The sequence below is a fragment of the Corvus brachyrhynchos genome, unplaced genomic scaffold (assembly GCF_000691975.1).
Source record: "Corvus brachyrhynchos isolate BGI_N302 unplaced genomic scaffold, ASM69197v1 scaffold14, whole genome shotgun sequence".
NCBI classification, from domain to species: domain Eukaryota; kingdom Metazoa; phylum Chordata; class Aves; order Passeriformes; family Corvidae; genus Corvus; species Corvus brachyrhynchos.
Window position 1 is genome coordinate 1,355,555 of NW_008239110.1, and position 7,393 is coordinate 1,362,947.

At 37.5% G+C, this 7,393-nt stretch overlaps 1 long non-coding RNA gene across 1 annotated transcript; it reads right to left on the reverse strand.

The window, feature by feature from the left end:
* Nucleotides 1–401: 401 nt before the first annotated feature.
* Nucleotides 402–5,889, reverse strand: LOC108448043. Its single transcript, XR_001863828.1, has 3 exons — nucleotides 5,669–5,889; nucleotides 4,122–4,275; nucleotides 402–820 (listed from the first exon to the last, which is right to left on the reverse strand). It is a non-coding gene; the product is annotated as an uncharacterized LOC108448043 (long non-coding RNA).
* Nucleotides 5,890–7,393: the final 1,504 nt, after the last annotated feature.

The window sequence follows — 7,393 nt, forward strand, 5'->3', positions numbered from 1 at the left end:
TAAGAAAGGTCTAGATCCCTGCTTTCATTAGATAAAATTTGTTGCAAGGAGAGGATGAAAGGTTTAAAAAAGTCACAGCTGATTTCGGAGATTGGAAAGCTGCAGCAAATAGATTTGAGTTCATTATATGGCACTTGGATTAAAATATCAGATTCTGACTACACAAATAAGATTCTGTAAATCCATTTCACTTTTTTCTCCATTTTTTAAAACTCCATTCCCACAAGATGATTTTTGCCTCCATATTATGGTGGATTGACCCTGGCTGGATACTGGGTGCCCATTGAGCAACTCTGTCACCCTGCTCTGCAGGTGGACAGGGTAATTTAACAAAAGGTTCATAGGTCAAGATAAGGACAGGGAGAGATCACTCAGAAATTACCATCATGGGCAAAACAGTGTTGACTTGGGGAAATTAGTTTAATTTATTACCAAACAAATCAGAGTAGGATAATGAGAAATAAAGAGAAATAGTAAAACACCTTCCACCTACACACCCCTTTTTCCTGGTCTTTAATCCCAAGTCCTCTTTCTCCTCTCCCCCAGTGGCTAGGTAGGACAGGAAATAGGGGCTGTGGTCAGTCCATCACAGGTTGTCTCTGCTGCTCCTTCCTCCTCCAGGGAGAATTCCTCACACTCTTCCCCTGCTCCAGCATGGGGTCCCTCCCATGAGAGACAGTCCTTTATGAACTGCCATGAAAACTAGCATATTACTCAGACTTTAATTCCATGAGTTTAATTTTTATTCTTGACGAATATCAACCTCCATATCTTCAACCTTCATAGCTCCTGAGAACATATAAGGAGTGAACCAAAAAAGCTGTAAAACAAGAAGGCAAATAGAGAACTCAAAAAATATTCCTTCAACAAAAAATAAATTTTAAAATATAGACAGAAAAGTAAAACTCATCATTTCGGAGTTAAGATCAGGTTCTGCTGAGCATTAGGGACAGCCATTGCTCACCCAGTTACCAAGGTAGTTAAGTGCCAAGTCTCTGTGGCTCCAGCTTGCAGCACTCCAGGTTACTGCTCTCCTGAAATGCCAGTTAAAAAGCAAACAGGAGCCAGGCGCAGGCATCTCCCACTCTTGTGCAAGACCTTCCCCCAGCAGGTTCCTTCTTGAAAAACTAAACATGCCCCCCACAAACCTCATGGCCACAGCTCACATAGCTGTGTGTAACACCATTACTGCCACACGCTCGACCTGCCCATGCCAACCTCACAGTAAACTAAAGTAATATCATAAGTAGATATTGGATAGCAATTAAATAGATATTTCTAAATTTTACCTGGGGTGACAGTCTCAGTGAGTGCTGAATAACTAAATGCATCACATATTTTCTTTGTCTAAAATGTAGTTAAGCTGTTCTAAGCAGCTTTGTTATGGATTCTCATGGCTGAGTAATGGGCAAACTTGAACAATTTCCTGTGATACTGTTTTGGAGGCAACACCAAAAGACCACTAGAAACATCTACCATCTGTAAGCTAAATCTGAGTGTTCAGTGTCAGTGCAGTTTTGATGAAAACTCGAGACCTTGTTAGCACATTCACAGCAGTCCACATTCCAGTTACAAAAGGGAAGATTAGTATCATCAACTTCAGTCAACTCAAAGTTGACTACTTCAAAATGAGTAACCTTAAGCCCTATATGTACGAAGAGAATGAATGAGGCACCTCCAGAAGGTAATTCATCTCACCCTAAATCTGGTGTTTTAGAAAAGATGAATCACTCCCTGCAGACAATTCATTTCACTGACTCCAAACTCAGTGTTTAAACTTAAACAGCTTCCAAGATTGTAAGTCAGATAGGATAAAGGTTGCATAAAACATCTATTATTTGAACTCTATTATCAGATATCTACATAGGCATTTTCTTTGGGAATATATGTCCAGAAACACCTAGAAAAGCAGGCTTCATAACGACAGGCAGATTCTGAGTGCAAATCTTTCAGAACTTAAAACACAGTCATTACATAGCCTGCAGTTACTAATATCTAAAGACATGATATAGTGTAGCACTATATATGAGCCTTCAGTAAAAAAATCTATGACTTTTCAGAATTCTGCTAATAACTTTTCAAATATCCTGTCTGAAATGAACAAACTGAAATTTCCAAGGAGAGGAGCTGTTGACAAGGCTACAGTAGTTAGCAAAACTAAACAAAGCAGAAACTTAATTCAAAGAGCCCAAATTATTTGTGGATTTACTATTTAAAATGTATCATCATGCTTGGAATTCTGCATACACAATATTAGACATGGTAATTCTCCCGTTTTCTTATGCAGCAAGTGCCAGAAGTATTTATACCGTAAGTATGCGTCATAAGAGAGGGAATAAGCAAAACAAAAAAGCACAGAGATGTTACAGAAGTAGTGAGGGAGTTGGCTCATGAATACCTCAGACTGAAGTTGTTAACTTCTCATGGTCAATTAACTGGTGTTAGCCTTTCTGCTAAAAGTTTGATCACCCCCAGTCTTTTTTCCTCTGCAGGAACTGGAAATTTCACCTCTGATCACAGCACTTTGGGGCTATCTTAGGAAATGTTTTTCTTCTCTTTCTAAAATGAAGATAATGGCTGGGATTCCACATGAGGTTAAGAAAGCTGGAAAGTAAGTGCAGACATCCAGTGCATATAAAATGCTTTCAGCTATTCAAAACACCCGCATAGGGCTGGTAAACATGACACAATGCTTGAGGAAGACACATGTTTCTACAGGGGTTGTGAGAGAGCAGAAGAAATGTCCTACAAAACATAAATGACACTAGAGATCTACATACATGAGGCTGAATCCTTCCCAAAGGTAGGTGTGCCTACAATCATGCTGCTTCCTTAGGATCTCATTACAACTAATCAAGATCTAACCAGCATAATCCAAGGAGACTAAAAAGCACCATCTTACTGAGTAGATATTGACAGCTTGATTTCATTGCCCATCAGTAGACACCTAGAATTATTTCTGATGTCAACAGGTGTTCAAGACTCATGGCTCCCAAACATGACAGAGGACTTGGGGAAGACCAGTGTCCTTCTGGAGTGGTGGCTAAAGATCGGCAGAGTAGCTCTTTAATATCTCAAACAGCACTCAATATCTGCACAACCACCTCTCATAGTTGGTCACCTGAAGCTTCCTCTGGGCTCCACTGACTATATTGACTAGATGTTCATTTTAGTTGACTAAGCATATGAACCTAATACCATTTGAGGTGTTTAAAGTCTTCCATACGACTTTCAGAAATGCGAAGGACTCTTTCAGGCCTTTTGTTATACTTATCAAATCCACACAGGTGACAAGCGTTAATCTCAGACTGAATCCCAAGCAAGATTTCTTATCTATATTTAAAGTTAACTAGAAGGTTGTTAGAAGAGATTAAAAAAAGAAAAGCAAAAACCAAAAAGCATAAAATGCTCGAGAACTTTCAGTTGAGGGCATTAATCAAGAAGACTATTCTATTACTAGTAAGACCAAAATTATGGGAGCCAATGTTACGCACAGAGTTTCAAACGCACATCAATGTAACTGCTGGCTGCTCCTTAGACAGCAGTCTAAAAACTAAAATCTCTAAAACCCATCCTAAAAACTGAGGAACATTGGTTTGCTACCAATTGGTACAGCTTTGTACCATCACAGCTGTTTAGGTACTCTTCCCAAACTGAGCCTCCATTTTTTTATGTGATATATATGTAACCAACAAAAGGGCAAACTTCTGCCCTAGGAGCCTGCAATCTAATAACAAGACAAGACATAGCAGATGGAGACCTGTTGCAATAGAGGAAGCACAGTGAAATCATGACACGTCTTTACGTGTGAAGCGCTCTCTACATACCAGCAATCTGTTAAATTCTGTAAGAAAACAAAACCTCTATGAAAACTTCCTATGTGCCAAACTGATACAAAAGCTTTTTCACTATTTGAAAGTAAATTTTAAAATCCCATCTAAGAAACAGAGTTAAACAGATTATTTTTTTAAATTGTAGATTGTATCTCAATTGTACAAGAAAATCCACTAATCTTGACATCACTTCCCAATCCGTAGTAAAGGGATAAGTAAGATGAATTCATGAACTCTATGATTTTTCTCCCCTTATACTTTTTGGCTTTTAATTCTCCTACTACTCACCAGCAGCCATTTCTCTGTGTCCTTTCATTAGACTGACATTAAAAGATGGTGACCTCTGTATGGAAAAAATGTTGAGACAATGTGCCATGTGGAGACAACAGAAGAGGAAAATCTCTACAAACTAATTTTCTGAGATTTAAAGTTTACATCAGTCCTGAAAAAAAGAAATGCAATAATAAATACATTGTGCAGAATGCCAAAAACTAAGGTATATTTTTTTCCCCTAAATATTTGACTCCTTATTTTCAGTGGTTATTCGGAGCACTTAGGAAGACTTTTTTACTCAAACTTAATTTCTGCAGGTGCACAGGAAGATCTTTTTCCCCCCCTCAAACCTAATATTTGCAGATGCACATTTAGCAGAGATTTTAATTTTTTTTTTCCTGTGTTGTTTCCAGTAGAAGGATGAATTTGCTTCCCAGCATGCATTGGTATTTCATAAAGATCCATCTAAAAGATACTGGATTTTTTTTATCCTAGCACATCTGTGCTATTTACAGTGTGTGCAACACAAAGGCACCCTCAAACAAAACAACACAGAACTGAATTAATTAATATGTTGAGCTAAAATAGAGTTGTTCTGCTTGAGCATGGCTATTATTTCAGAGGTTTGGTGCTGCTCTAAGTTGAAACAAACAGGAAAAGAAATAAAAAATTCACTCTTTGAAGGTTTTCTCTGAAAATATTTCTACTTCTTCGAGTCTTTTTAATTAGTTTTCTAGAAAGATGTTAAAATTAACTTTTTCAAATAATTTTATTTTTCAGTTCACAAAAGAAGAGCTGAAGTGTAGGATTGTTTATTTCACTTACAAATGTAAATGAATTTTGGTAAGAGCAGTCAGGAAATGGACTAGCAAACAGTATGCAAGAACACAATCAGAAGCATTTGGGCTACTGTAACTTGGCAGGTTAGTGATCCACACCCTGGGTATTTTAGGCAACTGAGTCTCATCTCCCTTGGAAAACTCCAGTTAAAAAACAGTTCAGTTGTTTGCCTTGTAACTCAAATCTTGAAGTAGTTACAGAACTTCATTGTCCTGGGTTTTTAAGAGAAATTTGTCTCTTACTTAATTATAGCTTTTCCCTATATATCAGTTTTTTACCTTCTGATTAAAAGCTCAACCATATTTCAGACTTCTTAAACGCAAAGATAGATCCTTCTTGTAAAATAGACCCTCCACTCCCTTGTCCTCATAAACTGTACCTACAGATCTTAAAGGGTTTCCTTTCCTTTTAACTTGGACAGTTAGAATTGTACATGATTCTGATAAGCATTGTCGTTCAACATGGCATTAACACTCCCATCTTTACCAGAGATATCTGACCTCAAGCATCCTTGCATCATATTAATCCTTCTCACAAATATTATACATTTTTAGGCCACACTGATTCTGTGGACTAATTCAACTAAAGTGCTATAGTGACACAAACACTAATGCTCATTAAGTCAATCTGGAAATTGGATTAAATCATCTAGACAGACTGATTCCAAAACAGTTTTCCAGTTGGAAGAGAGCATGAGGGAAGAACACAGTTACTACTCGTACTTTGAAATGAGGAACACGTGGTCTCCTGTGAAGTGACATGAGTGAAGGCAAAGCAGTGATCTGAAGTTTCTATTCTCATTCAGGGCTGAAAGCAGCCCAAGGAAGATGGGAGAGCCAGAGAAACTGCAGTCAAAAGCCTTCTCTCCTGTAAAGTGATGGAAAAGACATGGTTCAAAGGGGCAATTTCAGAGGTCACGAGATGACAGACAGGGAGGCTTGAAACCTGGTTCCTTCCTTTCCACTAAAATTCCCCCTCCTGTGTGAAATACTGAATGCTATGCTTTTATGAAGTTCCCTCCCATTTTACGGCAATGGAATTCCAGCACCTTTAGTACCTGAACCTACGCTGTGCTCTGAGCTGGCACCTCTGCTGATGTTTCAGAGCCTGTCAAGAATATGCAAAATCTCAGTTCCATGGTTTAGGATGAGATCAGCTCAGCTACAACATAATCCTCATACAAAGAAAGCAGCTTATAAAGGTATTTGAAAATATACCACTGGGGGAAAAAGCACTCTGGGAATAAAAAATGTCTGGTTTTCTTCTTATTTGCATATTTGTCCACATTGCATTTTTAAATTATATTAACAATAAATCTGTACTTCCCTTCTATCTTTAAGGGCTTTTATTTTCATTCTCTGGTCTTAAGTGCTACTTAAGTGTTTGTTTGCCATTGGATTTTGAGAGCTTCTGTTGACAAACCCCTTAAAAGTTTCTCTGTTGCCTTTGGTAGTATAAATGCTTGTTTATTTATGCAGCAACATATATTTTGTATTGTTTGCAATATATCACAAGGGCTTCTAGCACAATGTGAATAAAAATTTTATATACTACTTCAGTGCTCTGTTCCATGATAGTTCAGTATATTAGAGGAAGATATATTTAATGTTTGCAATGTCTCACTATGACATGCTATGCTATTACTGAAAAATTGATCCTCTAGTTAGCATTAATCAAAATATTCAGCTGAATGACAAAACATGGGCATTTACAGTGGCTTTTGTTCTTTTCAATTTTTTCTACAAACATTTAATTTTCAACTGGGCATATGGCTGAAAACTGCAGGAATACCTCTCTTCCCTCGAATTATGTTCACAGATCAGGTCAAACAAATGGTTACTCTAAATTTTGCATATTATGTTTAACCATTCCTCAGAAAAGATCAAAGGCAGTTTTGTCAAACACAATGTGGGAATTTGCTCATTTGAACACTTCAGTACATTTAGTCTTCTAATCCAAACAGAGAAAACTACCTTTCCAAACAAGGATATAAATTGAACTCAGTACTTCAAAGCTTAGAAAACTTTGTTAGCACTATACATATATTAGCATAAAGAGCTACTTAAAATAGTAAAAAAAAGGGTACTTATGTGAATATAATTTTATGAGTAGATGTCTGAACCACATTAACAAAGTGTATGAATGAGGCAGCTGCTGATGCATTTAGTACTCGTGAGATTTTCCACATACATACATGTGCTGTTTAATGCCCTGCATGTCAAGATTCATTTTGCTCAGGGAAGACTTTATTATTGACATGAATATTCACTGCAAAGAAAGACCAAATGAGTACCATATTTCCCCTACCTCCTGTTAGGTAGGTAATCACACTAATTAATTGAAAGTGTGTTGTTTCCTAACCGAACCAATTATGCAGAAAAGGCTGCCTGAGGTTAAGCTAAGTACCCTCCCATTAGCACAGCCACAGTGCAAATGACAGGAAAAGA